The sequence below is a fragment of the Monodon monoceros genome, unplaced genomic scaffold, assembly GCF_005190385.1.
Source record: "Monodon monoceros isolate NGI ecotype Baffin Bay Population unplaced genomic scaffold, NGI_Narwhal_1 Super_Scaffold_18, whole genome shotgun sequence".
Lineage (NCBI taxonomy): Eukaryota > Metazoa > Chordata > Mammalia > Artiodactyla > Monodontidae > Monodon > Monodon monoceros.
This window is the reverse complement of record NW_021703774.1, coordinates 47,301,061-47,317,511: the sequence shown is the minus strand read 5'-3', so window position 1 is coordinate 47,317,511 and position 16,451 is coordinate 47,301,061. Positions and strand designations below refer to the sequence as shown.

Below are 16,451 nucleotides of genomic sequence, written 5' to 3'. Positions count from 1 at the left end.
TCAAGTGTGACCGAGTTGGGACGTTCTCCTTCTGGTGACGGCCTCAGTGCTCTCTTGGGCAGCATCCATCCTGTCCTGTGTACCACTGCGGGTGGGAGAGTGGGGTTGTGCTCCAGGCCTTATTGAGATCTGCAAAGCTGGGCGATCCTGGGGCTCAGCAGTGGGCTTGGTCCTCAGTCCCGTGAGCTGAGCGTGCCTGGGCTGCTGGAGCCTGGAGGCTTTGCCAGACTCTATCTCACCTAGATCTCTCTGACAGTGCTAATTTCCAAACCCAGTCATTTCCACAAAGAGCCTGGCAGCCCCACCTCCCTTCTCAGTGAAGGTTTAATAGCAGAGGGCTGAAACAGGTCTCATTGCTAAGCCTTCATTATTTCCACAACATATACTACAGGACTCCTACTAATAGACCGTGAAGTACTGTCCTAATTAAAACTAAATGACTCATGTCAAATTAAAAAAGCGAGGTACATTGTGTTAGCCAGGGCTCTGGCTTGCAATTGCGTGTTTGTTTACTTGTTAATTGGCCAAGTTCAATAATCTACAGCAGGCTTTTCTTCTCATCAGTACAAATTATTGACGCTTCAGACTTCGTCTGTTGGGGAGCCCTGGCCATGGAGATGAGATACCTGACAATCTGTCCCACTATGTCATCTTGTAAAGCTGTTGAACTGAGGTTCTCCTGGAGCAAAGGGAGCATGATATTCACCAGCCTCCCACTTCTTGTGGACACTGCAAAGCTACTATAAAGTGGAGACATCTGAAGAGCTCCTATGTGTGCTCCCCTTTGGAATATCTTTGATCCAGCAGAACTTCGAAGGTTAGTGTACCCAGAAACAGCCTCATGGGTCAGACATTTTTCCAATTCACAGATGAGAAAACTGTGGCTCAGAGAGATTGGGTATCTTGCCCAAGTTCACACAGCTAGTACTTCCCTGTAGTTTTGGTGTCCCTCCTCAAAGCACACACCCACCATGGCATCCATCACAAGGTATGTCTACCACCATTTTCCTACCTGCCTCTGGTACCAGCTCTGAGCTCTTGAGCACCTAGTGGCTTCATGGTGGGCAGATGTAGTTCATGTCATTAAATGATGGCCCTGTGTGTAGATGGTCACCATGGGAGCCCTTTGCTCTGAGAGCATATCCCTTGCCTGTTACTTGATGGCTAAACTTCTACAATTTGGCATTTATTCTTTTGGTTTAAGGCTCATATTTTGTGTAAAAATGGTGAATACAGTGCATTTGCCAGGTGTTATCATTTTCACCTACTCGTGAATGCGTATACCAGGTTAGCACTTTCTCCAGAGATGCAGCCTTCTCTCACAGGGGAGGGGACTACAACTCAGAGAAGTCCCACAGCTCCTAGGTGGCAACTCTTAGGTGGCAGCTCCTAGGTGGCAGAGCAGGCTAGAACACACATCCTTTACATTCCAGCCAGGTCTTTTCCCCTTTGTGTGATGCACAGAGGGATGGCTTTGACTGGGCAGGTGAAGGAGGGCACCTGTCTTACTGGGAGCCTGGGCTCAGGAGGATTGTAGGAAGATCCTGGGGCAAGAACTCCCAGCCAATAGAGGAGGGGTCCCAGGGGAAGGAGCCCCGGGCTATTCTCGCTGCACAGCACACAGGGCATGCCCTGGGGTTCCCTCCCTCACACCAAGGTGGGGTATTGTCAGAGTGAATACCCTAACCTCCTCCTGCCACTGGTGTTCAGAAAATAACCCAGGCTGTCATTAAACAGTTAGCATAATTTAGAACCAGCATGAAAAAGAGCGAAAGAAAAGGGGAGCGAGGGAGAGAGTTTACCCAGGCGGGAGACAGCACAGCTTCCCGATGGCTCTCCCTGAAGCTGTGCTGGCATCCAGAACTACCTGGAGCCCCAGGTTGCAGCAAGTGTTTTGTTTTGTTACATCTTTATTGGAGTATAATTGGTTTACAATGGTGTGTTAGTTTCTGCTTTGTAACAAAGTGAATCAGTTATACATATACATATGTTCCCATATCTCTTCCCTCTTGCGTCTCCCTCCCTCCCACCCTCCCTATCCCACCCCTCTAGGTGGTCACAAAGCAGCCAGTGTTTTGGTAGCTGAGGAGACCCATGTGTGTGAGCTGGCCCTGACCCGACCACACAATGGTCAATGTGCCCTGCTCTGCACAGACCATTCGGGGAGATGTTAGCTACAATCCAGTGCACTTTGCACAAATGCAAAAAGATGTGTATGTGATCCTAGAATGTTCGTTGCTATAGCAACATCTGCCTTTATTATCACCTAAATCCATTCTCAGTATAAATATAGTAACTATTTAACTTCCCCACCCGCCAGTCCACTTGGTAGAATTTTTAAAAATTGTGACAACCAAAAAAAAAGAAAGAAAAGAGAAGAAAAGAAAACGCCAGTAAACTGCAGTAACACGGGTGTATGTGTAGAAGTGAATTTTGGAGGTGGTGAAAGTATGAGGACATTTGTGGTTGAGGTAAATTTTCACAGGTTGCAAGTTAGTGGAGAGACTAATCCTTATAACCAATTCAGGAAGGTGAATTCCTAGAAGTAATGGGATAAATTTCTACTTGGAAAGTTGAAGAGGAATAAAGTGGTAGAGGTGCAGAAGAGGGGAATATTGTAGTGAAAAGGATTCTGATTTGTGGTCAGACAGACATGGGCTCAAATCTTGGCATCACTGCTTATCACCTAAGTAACACTGGGCTACTTGCTCCCCTGAGCCTCAGTTTCCTCATCTGTAAAATGGGAAAACCATACCCTGCAGCCTGTTTCAGCAACTTGATCTCCTTGGGCCAGAGCTTGACATCAGTTCACCAGCAGACATTTATTTCCTCTGCACCAGCTCAGTCCTCTGCAGGGGAAGGTGAAAAGGGGCAGGCCCAGCAGGGGTTGGGGAGGGTGATCATTGTGCCAGTTTTGGAGAACATCTGTGAAGTGAATGACGGTCCAAGGTGGAATGGGAAATGGCATGGCAAGTACCGTGAGTACCCTTAGGATAAAACATTCTCCTTCCATCATATAATAAAGGTGACCTTAAAAATAAAGGGTAGAGGAGTTTGGGGAGGAAGGAAAGTCTAACACCTGAGCTACACGTGAGTATGCCATTATTTATTTATTGAACCATTTCTCCTTTGTGAGACCTTTGGTTTGTTTCAAGGTCCTTCTATTATATGACACTGCGTGGACATTATTGCATATAAATCCCAGTCTGCATCTAGGATTATTTCCTTAGGATAAATTCCCAGGAGTAGAATTACTGGATCAGCGAAGGGAGGATTTTTAGGGCTCTTGACATATATTACTAACCACCTCCTCCTAGAGAATTGGTAGCAAATTATACTATCATTAGCAGTGTACAAGATTGCTCATGTTCCCACGTGTCTGACAACATGGGGCATTTTAACTTAAAAAGAATTATTGGTTCTCTTCTTACTTTTTCTTTGCTCTTTTTCTAGGTTATTCTTAGAAATAATTTTTTCCAGTTTTATTGAGATATTATTGACATATAACATCTGTAAGTTAAAGGTATACAATATGTTGATTTGATACACTTACATATTGTGAAATGATTACCACAGTAGTGTTAGTTAACACCTCTAACATCTCACGTAATTATCATTTGTTTTTTTGTGGTGAGAACATTTAAGGTCTGTTCTTTAATCACAATGCTGTGCATTAGACCCCCAGAATTTACTTCTTATAACTGGAAGCTCATGTTCTTTGACCAACATCTCCCCATTTGCCCCACACTCTAGCCCCTGGCAACCGCCATTCTACTCTGTTTCTACGAGCTCAGCTTTTTAAGTTCTACATGTAAATTGGTATCATACAGTATTTGTCTTTGTCTTTCTGCCTATTTCGCTTAGAATAATGCTGTCAAGATTCATCCATGTTGCTGCAAATGGCAGAATTTCTTTTGTTCTCATGTCTAAATAATATCCCATTGTGTGCATGAGTGTGTGTGTGTGTGTGTGTGTGTGTGTGTATCAAAACTTTATCCATTCATCTGTAGGTGAACACATAGATTGTTTCCATATTTGGGCTGTTATGAATAGTGCTGCAATGAACATGGGAGTACAGATATACCTTCGAGATCCTGGATTCATTTCTTTTGGATATATACCCAGAAATGGGATTACTGGATCATATGGTAGTTCTAGTTTTAATATTTTGAGGAACCTCCAGACTGTTTTCCACAGTGGCTGCACCAATTTACATTCTTACCCACAGTGTACAACGTTTCCCTTTTCTCCACATCCTTGCCAGCACTTATCTCTTGTCTTTTTGATGATAGCCATTCTGACAGGTGTGAGGTGATGGCTCACTGTGGTTTTGATTGGCATTTTCCTGATGATTAGTGATGTTGAGCATCTTTTTATGTCCATGTTGGCCTTTTTGTGTCTTCTTTGGAAAAAGTCTCTATCCAGGTCCTCTGCCCATTTTTAAAATCGGATTGTTTGGTCTTTTGCTATTGAGTATGATTTTCTTATATATTTTGGATATTAACCCTTTATCACGTTAATTTGCAAATATTTTTCTCCCATTCTGTAGGTTGCCTTTTAATTTTGTTGATTGTTTCTTCTGCTGTGCAGAAGCTTTTTAGTTTGATGTAGTCCCACATATTTATTTTGGATTTTGTTGCTTGTGCTTTTGGTGTTATATCCAAAAATTGTTGCCAAGACCAATATTAAGGAGGTTTCCCCCTGTGTATTCTTTTAAGAGTTTCACATTTTCAGGTCTTATGTTTAAGTCTTTAATTCATTTGAGTTAATTTTTGTGAATAGTGTAACAAAGGGGTCCAACTTCATTCTTCTACATGTGATTATTCGATTTTCCCAGCACCATTTATTGAAGAGACTATGCTTTCCCCATTGAGTATTTTTAGCTCCCTTGTCAAATATTGGTTGACCATATACGTGAGGGTTTATTTCTGGGCTCTCAGTTCTGTTCCATTTGTCTATGTGTCTCTTTTTATGCCAGTGTCATACTATTTTGATTACTAAACCTTTGTAATATAGTTTGAAATCAGGAAGCATGATACCTCCTACTTGGTTCTTTCTCAGACTTGTGTTGGCTATTCAAGGTCTTTTGTGGTTCCAGACAAATTTTATAATTGTTTTTTTCTATTTCTGTGAAAAATTCCATTGGAATTTTGATAGAGATTGCACTGAATCTATAGATGGCTTTGGGTAGACTGGACATTTTAACTATACTAATTCTTCCAACCCACGAACACGGGATATCTTTCTATTTAATTGTGTCTTCTTCAATTTCTTTCACAGAAGTCTTATAGGTTTTAGTGTACAGATCTTTCACCTTCTTGGTTAAATTTATTTCTAAGTGTTTTGTTGTTTTTGAGGCTATTGCAAATGGGATTGTCTTCTTTATTTCTTTTTCAGATATTTTGTTGTTAGTGTATAGAAACACAACTGATTCTTAGAAAGTAACTTTTAATGGGCTAAATTAAAGAGTCTGTTTTCTCTTCAAAAAGTAAGGTGGGAAATATCACTTTGCTTTAGAAACATGACAATCAATTTTTTTCTTTTATCCATTCTCCTCAGTCAGAAGTAGAAAACTTTTAAGTTGCTAATAAAGAACAAGAAACCCCTTCTTTTTAATGGATGTTGCAAATAGCAGATGGTCCTATGAGATTTTCCTGAGCCTCTCCTTAGCAATGGCCCCCAATATGTCTCTGCAAGAGTCTCAAAATCTTACTTTGGAGAACTTGTCTTCAAGCTTGAACACGCCTCCCAAAATGAATTTTAAACAAGGGTTCTTGATAGAGATTTAAGTCAAGTCATGAGTTAGTTCTTTCTGTTTGTCCTTCCAATTGTCTGGATAAATTAATTATTGAATGCCAGCTAAGTGTCTTGCACTGTACAAGATGCTGTGAAGTATGGGCAAGCTTCCTTATTCAGGGATTCCATATTTATGACTTTGCTTACTTGCTAAAATTTATTGTAATCGTAATCAATGGCTCTTTTATGGCTATCTGTGGACATATGTAGTACAGGGAAGCTTTGAATTGCTCAAAATGCACTTTCCCAGCTGAGGCAGAACAAGCTGTTGCTCTATTTTATCTCTCATACTCTAAATAAGCATCCTTTGTGCAATGCACTTAATGCCATGTTTTTGCATTTTCCTTGGTGATTTCCCTATTTAAAATAGCCCCCAAGGGTAGTGCTGAAGTGCTGTCTAGTGTTCCAAAGCACAAGAAAGCTTTGATGTGCATTAGGGAAAATATATGTGTGTTAGATAAGCTTTATTCAGTCATGAGATATAGTGCTATTGGCTGAGTTCAGTGAATCAACAACATATATTAAATAAGGTGTCTTTAAACAGAAACACACATAAAACAAGCTTACGTATGGATTGGTTGATGAAAATGTTGTGACCAGAGTCTCACAAAAATCTAACCCTGGGGGCTTCCCTGGTGGCGCAGTGGTTGAGAGTCCGCCTGCCGATGCAGGGGACACAGGTTCGTACCCCGGTCCGGGAAGATCCCACATGCCGCGGAGCGGCTGGGCCCGTGAGCCATGGCCGCTGAGCCTGCGCGTCCGGAGCCTGTGCTCCACAAGGGGAGAGGCCACAACAGTGAGAGGCCCGCGTACCGCAAAAAAAAAAAAAAGAAAAAATCTAACCCTGTATTTTCCCTAGGAACAATGCTTCAGTATTTGCTAATTCAGTGTTTACAGCAACTATATGGAACGTAACCAGCAGGAATAACCAGAATTGGCTGTATATCAAAGGGTGACAGTTTGTCTTTTGGGAGATGAGAGGAACACACACAAACAGATAATGAACAACGGAAACCAGTATAAGTGGTATAAATACCAAAGAATCAAAAAACTCAGGGCAAGCTAGAGGAAGGCTTTGTGAAAGCGGTGGTCATAAGTGTCTGGGCTCTGCAGAATGAAGAGGGTATATGTAGACCCAGGAAGCTAAGAGTAGGAGTGAGGATTAGTCTCGTTTGGGGAGGAGAGGTTGAAAGCCAACTTGTTTGCATTTCAGGGTAATATTGAATCTGAGGCATATGAGAAATAAGAGTAGAAAAGTAGTGTGGCGGGTCCTGAATATTAGTCTGAGAGAATCTGAGTTTGTTCTTTAGACCAGTTGTTTGAAAAAGAAACGAAATAACTTTACTGAAGTATAATTTGCATAAAGTAAAATGCACCCATTTTAACTGTATAGTCTGATGAACTTTGACACATGTAAACACCACCACAATCAAGATATAAAACATTACTACAACCCTGAAATGTTCCCTCATATTCCTTTGCAATCAACACTCCTATCGTTCATAATACTAGGCAAAAGATATGGCATCAGTTTGCCTCCTACAGAATTTTATATAAATCAAACAGTAAGCGTTCTTATGAGACTGGCTTCTTTTGCTCATCATAATGTTTTTGAGGTTTAGCCACTTTGTATATAGCATAGAGTTTCTTAAAAAATGCTGAACAATATTCCATTTTATGGATATACCAAAATTTGCGGATCCATCTGCCTCTTCTTACAACATTTAGCTTGTTTCCAGTTTTGAGCTATTATGAATAAAATTGCTATGGCCATTTACGTACAACTCTTTTTTGTGGACATATGTTCTCATTTTTCTTGGATACATATCTAAGAGTAATACTGCTGGGTCATAAGATAAGTGTATGTTTAACTTTTTAAGAAACTACCAAACTATTTCCAAAGTGGTTGAAACATTCTATCTAACCCTAGCCATGTATGAGAATTTCTGTCGCTCCATATCCTAACAACTAATAGTGTTGGTCTAATATAGTCAGTCTTTAAAATGTTTGCCGTTCTAATGGATGTGTAGCGGTATCTCATTGTAGTTTTAAATTAAATTTTCTTTGAGATAAATGCTCTTAAACATTTTCATGTATTTGAGATTTTATATCTTATTTTGTGAAGTATCTGTGCAAATGTATCGCCATTTAAAAAATTGGTTGTTTGTCGGAAGACATTATTGGCCGGAAGACATTCCTGAAATATTCTGTATATTGGCCTTTTGTCACACATATGTATTATGAATTTTTTCTTGTGTGGCTTTTCATTTTTATGATGGTGGCTTTCGAAGAGCAGAAGTTTTTATTTTTGATGAAGGTCAGTTTATTTTTTAATGGCTCATGCTTTTTTGTATCCTCTCTAAGAAATCTTTGCCTATCCCAAGGTCACAAAAATTTTCTCTATCTTTTCCTCTAGAAGTTTCATAGTTTTAGCTCTTACATTTAAGTGTATGACCCATATCAAGTTAGTTTTTGGTATATATGATGTGAGGGAAGGGTTGAGGTTCATTCTTTTCTGTATGGATATCCAGCTGTTTCAGTAGCACTTGTTGAAACAAGTCTTTTCCCCACTGTATTCCCTTGACACTTCTGTCAATAGTGATAACTGACCCACGTAAGTATGGATCTATTTCTGGACCCTCAATTCAGTTCTGTTGGTTTATATGATTATCCTTATATCCAAACCACAGTCTTGATTACTGTAGCTTTACAGTGAGTCTTGAAGTCCCTTACTTTAAGTTTTCCAACCTAATTCTTTTTCAAAATTGTTTTGGATATTTTAATTTCTCTGAAGTTACATATCAGTTTTAAAGTCAACTTGTCAAGTTCTGCAAAAGAGCCTGTTGGCATTTTCATCAGAATCCCAATCTGGATCTACATATCAATTTAAGCAGAATTAACATCTTAAAAATAGTGTTTTTAAGATGTTAATTCCAATCTATGAATATCGCGTATCTTTCCAATTATTTAGGTCTACTTTAATTTACTCAAAAATGTTTTGTATTCCCCACGCTCCGTGGCTCTTCACTCGGTTGCAGTGTTTCGTTTTTTCGCCTTCTCTGCCTTTTCTCATCCTTTCTCGCTCTCTGCTCTGCGGTGTGACGAGGCTGAATCCAGCCCTCGCCTTTCTTCTTCTCCCCGCGCTGTTGTTCTGTTTCTCTCCTTCGGCCGCCGCCACCACTGCTGCACAGCTGGTGTCGGTGCCGCGCTTTTCCCCCAACGTCGTCCCCGCAGCCTATGGCCCAGGCGGCCTTGGGTATTTCTGCTCAAGGTAACCACATCCCTCTTTTAAAATTCCGCCTAAAAAGAGAAGACGCTTTACCCGACTCTTTGGGCCGTTATCTCACGGCGAACTTTCTGACCAAGTATACAACTACCCAGAGGGCCTAGGAGAAGTGCTGTATAGAGAGCAGTTCGACTTCAACGCTGAGCCACCTTGGGAACCTAGATGATGATAGGCGGGTTCCATCTCCTAACTTGTCCATTTTGTTGCATATTCTAAGGACCCAGATGTAAGGCTTGGTGGCCCATCTCCTGTTTTTCCTGGTTTATGACTTTCGGCTTTGTGGAATACGGCTGAGATGAAAGGATTTATTGACGATGCAAACTACTCCGTTGGCCCGTTGGATGAAGGAACAAACCTTGGAAATGTTGTTGATAGCTATGTTTATGAACATACCCTGACAAGGAAAAATGCATTTTTTGTGGGAGATCTTGGAAAGATTGTGAAGAAACACAGTCAGTGGCAGAACATGGTGGCTCAGATAAAGCCATTCTACACGGTAAAGTGCAACTCCACTCCAGCTGTACTTGAGATTTGGGCAGCTCTTGGAACTGGATTTGCTTGTTCCAGTAAAACTGAAATGGCTTTAGTGCAAGAATTGGGTGTATCTCCAGAAAACATCATTTACATAAGTCCTTGCCAGCAAGTGTCTCAGATAAAGTATGCGGCAAATGTTGGAGTGAATATCATGACATGTGGCAATGAAGTCAAATTGAAGACAATTGCACGTGATCACCCAAATGCCAAGGTCTTACTACATATCACAACAGAAGATAATATTGGAGGTGAAGAGGGTAACAAAGTTTGGCACTACCCTGAAGAAATGTAGGCATCTTTTGGAATGTGCTAAGGAACTTGATGTCCAAATTATTGGGGTTAAATTTCATGTTTCAAGTGCTTGCAAAGAATCTCAAGTACATGTACATGCTCTATCTGATGCTCGATGTGTATTTGATATGGCTGGAGAATTTGGCTTCACAATGATCATGTTAGACATTGGCTTCACAGGAACCGAATTTCGATTGGAAGAGGTTAATCATGTTATCAGCCCTTTGTTGGATGTCTACTTTCCTGAAGGATCTGACACTAAGATAATTTCTGAACCCGGAAGCTACTATGTGTCTTCTGCATTTACACTTGCAGTTAATATCATTGCAAAGAAAGTTGAAAATAAGTTTTCCTCTGGAGTAGGAAAAACCAGAAGTGATGAACCAACCTTCATGTATTATATGAACGACGGTGTTTATGGTTCTTTTGCAAGTAAACTGTGTGAGGACTTAAATACCATTCCAGAGGTTCACAAGAAATACAAGGAAGATGAGCCTCTGTTTACAAGCAGCCTTTGGGGTCCATCCTGTGATGAGCTTGATCAAATTGTGGAAAACTGTCTTCTTCCTGAGCTGAATGTGGGAGATTGGCTTATCTTTGATAACATGGGAGCAGATTCTTTCACAAACCATCTGCTTTTAATGATTTTCAAAGGCCAGCTATTTATTATATGATGTCATATGGTGATTGGTATGAGATGCAAGATTCTGGAATTACTTCAGACACAATGATGAAGAACTTCTTCTTTGTGCCTTCTTGCATTCAGTTGACCCAAGAAGACAGCTTTTCCACTGAAGCTTTAGCAGGCATTAACGCTTTTTTAGATCTGAAGTTGCAGGTTAAGCTTGTCTGGTCTACATTCCAGTGTGGAAAAAATTTGAACAATCTTACTCAGTTAATTCTCTTGGAAACAAAAACTACTAGTAATAGCTATTTGGGACCAGACAAAATTAGCTCTCCTCCATAATTCACTGGGGGTAATTGAGATGAAGAGAATGTATCCACATTTAAACTTACCAGTTTGCCCTACCCCTTAAGCGTTTAAAATAAAATATGCAACAAAATGGATGACTTTGGGCTTCCCTGGTGGCACAGTGGTTGAGAGTCCGCCTGCCGATGCAGGGGACACGGGTTCATGCCCCTGTCTGGGAGGATACCACATGCCGGGGAGCGGCTGGGCCCGTGAGCCATGGCCGCTGAGCCTGCGCGTCCGGAGCCTGTGCTCCGCAATGGGAGAGGCCACAACAGTGAGAGGCCCGCGTACCGCAAAAAAAAAAAAAAAAAAAAGGATGACTTAGTGGAGGTGGAAGCCCATTAATTGGGTTCCTCATTAAAACGTTTACATACAAGGACACAGTTTTTATACTAAGGATTCGTGTTAAAAAGTCTTGTAAAGTTAATGTCTTTCACCCAGATATATCAAATATCAGTGGAAGACCAGTGTGATTTCATTAGATATGTTTAGTGTATTTAGAATGTGTAAATTTGTGCTTTGAACTGTAGTTTAATAAACGTAAAATTGCATCGTAGTGTTTGTTGTATTTGACCTAATGTTACCCTTGTATGATTGCAATAAAATTTTGTGTAGATTTTACTGTTTTTTCAGGCTAAAACTTTGGGAAAGGGGCTAGCTAGCAAAGGCAGTTTCGAAAGAGATGTGTATATGGACTGTTTAGAAGGTTATTTTCCTTTATAGCCCATTTAAATTTAGTTTGGCTCAGTACATTTTTCAGTTATTTAATTAGTAATTTAAGTAAAATGTTCGGTAAATCATTGTGAAGTTGAGATTCATTATGGAGAGTTGATGTGCAGTAAGCATGACGTTTAACAATTTTAACACCAAAAATGTTAATCCTGCATAAACCAATTGTAATAATTAATAGCTGTTTCTGTACAGATAGAGTGCATTGAGTACCTTAGTAAATCTTTGAATCACATATCTTTTGGCTGAAATGGAAGATTCTCTTAAGTACCTTGAATAAACTTTGGGTGAGAGAAATAAAATTGCAGAAAACTCTGCAGCTCACTAAATCTTAAAGAAGGGCTACATCTATATCCAGAAACCTGATGCTCCTTTGCACAGAATATTATTTAAATTGAAAATTGTGAGGTGGGGTGCGGTGAAGCACACCTATTTTCAATTTCTCAATTGCAGTGATTTCAAACTTAGGGTTTGTTTTGTTTCAGCTATTAGCTTCTTGTTATTTCCCATTTGTTCAGCTTACTGTAGTTTTAATTCTTTTCATACTAAAATTTTATGGTGATTGGGGGAAGTGAGTTAGAGTCACTAACCTGACAGTTGTTGCCAGGAATTTGCGTTGCTCACTGCTAGCATATTTGTTATCCTAGATCTCAGAATCACAATGGTAATAAACAACAGGGGTCATTTTTTCCTAACTTACTCTATGTTCAGATGTGGAATTTCTGTCTACCAAGAGGAAATGTGACTTCACCTTGGTGGCAATGGACAGAAAATTCTACCTGTGCTAATAGGAGAAGTTTGGAATGCACTTAATAGCTGGTTTTTACACCTCGATTTCAAGGTGGAAGGAAATTGGTCATGAATCTCTAATAAATTTCAATCTCTTAAACCAGTAGGTGCTTAATATTTTTGATTTGATTAATTCCTATTTGAATTTTGTGGGTTCTATTAATTAAAAAAAAAGGACCCCAATCTGTTGTTCTAATTACCCTTGGACTTTTCCAAGGTGTAATGTGGTGTTTTATGCAAAATTCCAAGCTACCATGCAACTTTTAAAAACTGTAATAAGGAGGAGGAATTGTTCCTAACCTTCTTTACTTGTTGTGTTTTTGGTCCAGAAATGCCAAATCTTTTAAGAGATGGTACAACTTTGAGTCATTGGCCTGACTATACAACTTTGAGCTTCATGGCATATTGATTTTGCCATATTTATAGGAGAGCTATTCTGTGTATAACAGCTCAGAGTTGCAAATAAGATATGTGAATGATACGGTAACTTTAAGAAATATCTGCGTTGTATTTGAAGACTGTTTGCCATAAATCTGAAGTTTGAACTTATGTATTTCAATTTGGTATGCTTAAAATACTGAATTTATGTAACAATCTTTTTTTAAAAAAAAACAATATTAATCTCAGTTCAGAATTTAGCTGAAACTATAAAACCCAAATGATTTCTATATAGTAAATTGAACTGTAAAGGTAACTTGTGTGTGATTCTGAATACACGGATAAAATGTTTTTATTCCTTCTTAAAAAAAAATGTTTTGTATTTTTCAGTGTACAGGTTTTGCACATATTTTGTTTAAATTCTCCCTGAATATTTCATGCTAATTGATGCTGCTGCTAATGATCTTTTAAAACAATTATTTTTTCATTGATTTTTCTCTATTTTTATCCATTTTCTATGCCATTGGTTTCTGCTTTTATTTTTATTATTTCCTTTTTTTCCTTCTTAGTTTAAATTTGCTCTTTTTCTAGCTCCTTAAGGTGAAAGTTTAGATAATTTATTTTATACCTTTCTTCTTCTCTAATATAAGTGTTTAAAACTAGGAATTTCCCAATTAGCACTGTTTTAGTTGCATGCCGTATATTTATATATGTGTTTGCATTGTCATTCATTTCAAGATATTTTAAAAATGGTTATGATTTTTATTTGATCGATGGATTATTTTCAAGCGTTTTGTTTGATTTTAATACATTTTGATATTTACCAATTAATTTTTTTATTGTTGATTTATTCATTTTTTTGTGGTCAGAGAACATTATAAGTTCTCTGAGTACATGCTACTGAGTGGAGTGGAATGTTCTGTAAATGTCAGTTATTTCAAGTTGGTTCAAGTGTTGATCAAGTCCTCTGTTATTTTTATTGAATTTTTTTAGTCTACTTATTTTGTCAATTAAGATAAATTGAGAAGTTTGTCAAATTTCTTAATTTCTCAAATTAAGACAATTGAGAAACATATGTTGAAATTTCTACCTATAATTATGTGTTCATTTTTCCCTTTCAGTTCGTGTTTTGCTTCCTGTATTGTAAAACTCTGCTTTTAGGAATTGGGACTATCATGTTTTCTTGAGAAAGTGACCCTTTTATCATTATGAAATGTGGCTCTTTATCCCTGGCTATATTCCTTGTGATATTGACATAGGCACTCCAGTTTTCTTTTTGTTAGTATTTGCATCATATATCTTTTTAACATCATTTTAGTTTTAACTTATCTTTGATTTTATATTTAATGTTGCTTTCTTCTAGATGGCGTATGCTCTTGGGTTATGCTTTTTTTTTTTCTAGAAACTCTTATTTTTTAATTTTTAAAAATTATTTATTTTATTTTATTTTTGGCTGCATTGGGTCTTCGTTGCTGTGCACAGGATTTCTTTAGTTGCAGCAAGCAGGGGCTACTCTTCGTTGTGGTATGTGGGCTTCTCATTGCGGTGGCTTCCCTTGTTGCAGAGCACGGGCTCGGCGCACGGGCTTCAGTAGTTGTGGCATGTGGGCTCAGTAGTTGTGGCTCACAGGCTTGGTTGCTCCACAGCATGTGGGATCTTCCTGGACCAGGGTTCAAACCTGTGTCCCCTGCAGGTGTATTCTTAACCACAGTGTCACCAGGGAAGTCCCGGGTTATGCTTTTTTATTCAGTCTGACAACCTCTGCCTTTTAATTGGACAATTTAGATCACTTGCATTTAATGTAATTATTTATATAGTTGGGTTTAAATCTACATTTTTCTCTTTGTTTTCTCTTTATATTTTCTTAACTCTGTTCTTTTTTCATATTTTCCTCTTTCTCTACCTTTTCTTAATTGAATATTTTGTGGTATTCTCTTTTCTCCCCACTATTGGCTTACTAGCTATATCTCTTGTGTGTATGTATATATGTGTGTGGGTGTTTGCTCTAGGGTTTACAATATGGATCTTTAACTTAACATAGTCTACCTTTAAATAATATTATACTTCTTCATATATAGTACAAGAACTTTAGAATAATATACTTCTGTGTTTCCCTTCCTGTCCTCCATGTTATTGTTGTCATATATTTACTTCAACATATATTATAAACTCCACAATACATTCATGTTAGTTTTTAAAATAGTTATCTTAAAAATACATGAAAAATGATTTTTACATTTTATCCTCATACTTATTATTTTCAACTTTCTTCGTTCCTTTGGGTAGCTTCAAGTTTCTATCTGGTATTATTTTCCTTCTTCCTGAATAATTGGATTTACGTTTCTTGGACTGAAGATCTCTGGCAACAAATTTTCTCAGCCTTTGTCTGAAAAATACTTACTTTCACTTCATTTTAAAATTTCATTTTGATATTTTCACTGGATTTAAAATTCTAGGCTGGCACTTTAAAAATGTCATTTTATTGTCATCTGGCTTGCATTGTTTCTGATAAGAAGTCTGCATAGGGACTTCCCTGGCAGTCCAGTGGTTAAGACTTCACCTTCCAATGCAGGGGGTGCGGGTTCGATTCCTGGTTGGGGAGCTAAGATCCCATGTGCCTCATGGCCAAAAAACCAAAACATAAAATAGAAGCAATATTGTAACAAATTCAATAAAGACTTTAAAAATTGTCCGCATCAAAAAAACTTAAAAAAAATAAAGAAGTCTGCATAAATCTTACCTTTGTTCCTCCATATGGCATTTTTTTTTCTCTATGGCTTTTTGAAAAGATATTCTCCTTGTCACTGGTTTTGAGAGATAGAATATGACGGTTCTCTGGTGTGTTTAGACTGCTTCGACTATATGCTTAAACCATTTATTCAGTGTCTTTGATCTGTAGATTTATAATGTTTACAAAATTTGGAAAACATTCAGTCATTTATGTATTCAAATTTGTTTTTATTCTTCCCTTCCTCCTTTCTGGAGCTCTAACTACACATATGTTAGACAGTGTGATATTGTCCTACTGGTTACTGAGGTATGGGTATTTTGTCTTATTTTTTTCTTCTTTTTGTACTTCATTAGGATAGTTTCAACTGTTATGTCTTCAAGTCCATTAATATTTTCTTTTGCAGTATTTAATCTGCTCTTAATGCCATTCAGTGAACTTTTCATTTCAAATAATGCATTTTAATCCCCAGATGATCTATGTTATTTTTACTTATATGTTTCATTCCTCTCTTCATATGTTCATGTTTCCTTTTAAATACTTATACATAGTTGTAACATTTATAATTGTTGTGTTACATCCTTGTCTGAAAATTCCCCATCAAATCTGTCATTTCTAGACCTGTGTCCATTGACTGATTTTCTTCACGGTTTTGAGTCACAATATTCTGCTTTTGCATTTCGAATAGTTATTTTCTTTGGAAACTGAGCAGTGTGAATTTTCTTTGTTGAGTGCTTGATTTTGTTGTATTTCTTTAAAGAGTGATGGTTTTGTTTTGGCAGGCAGCTAAGTTGCTTGAACATCAGATTGATCCTCTTGAGGTTTGTTTTAAAGGTTTTTCAGGGCAGGTCTACAGCTCCAATATAGTAGGGTCTATTTGCCGCATTACTAAGCTATGACTCTTCTGGTGACTTTACTGAATGATTCCTGAATTAAGTGAGATCTGT

The 16,451-nt window shown here is 38.2% G+C and overlaps 1 long non-coding RNA gene and 1 pseudogene across 1 annotated transcript in view; both read left to right on the top strand.

Annotated features, from left to right (window-relative positions):
* Positions 1 to 686, top strand: part of LOC114898470 — a 76,896-nt gene extending 76,210 nt beyond the window's left edge. The window contains exon 5 of the long non-coding RNA XR_003794377.1: positions 565 to 686. This is a non-coding gene — a long non-coding RNA (uncharacterized LOC114898470). The remainder of the gene's footprint in view (positions 1 to 564) is intronic.
* Positions 687 to 9,278: 8,592 nt separating this feature from the next.
* Positions 9,279 to 16,451, top strand: part of LOC114897844 — a 38,414-nt pseudogene continuing 31,241 nt past the window's right edge.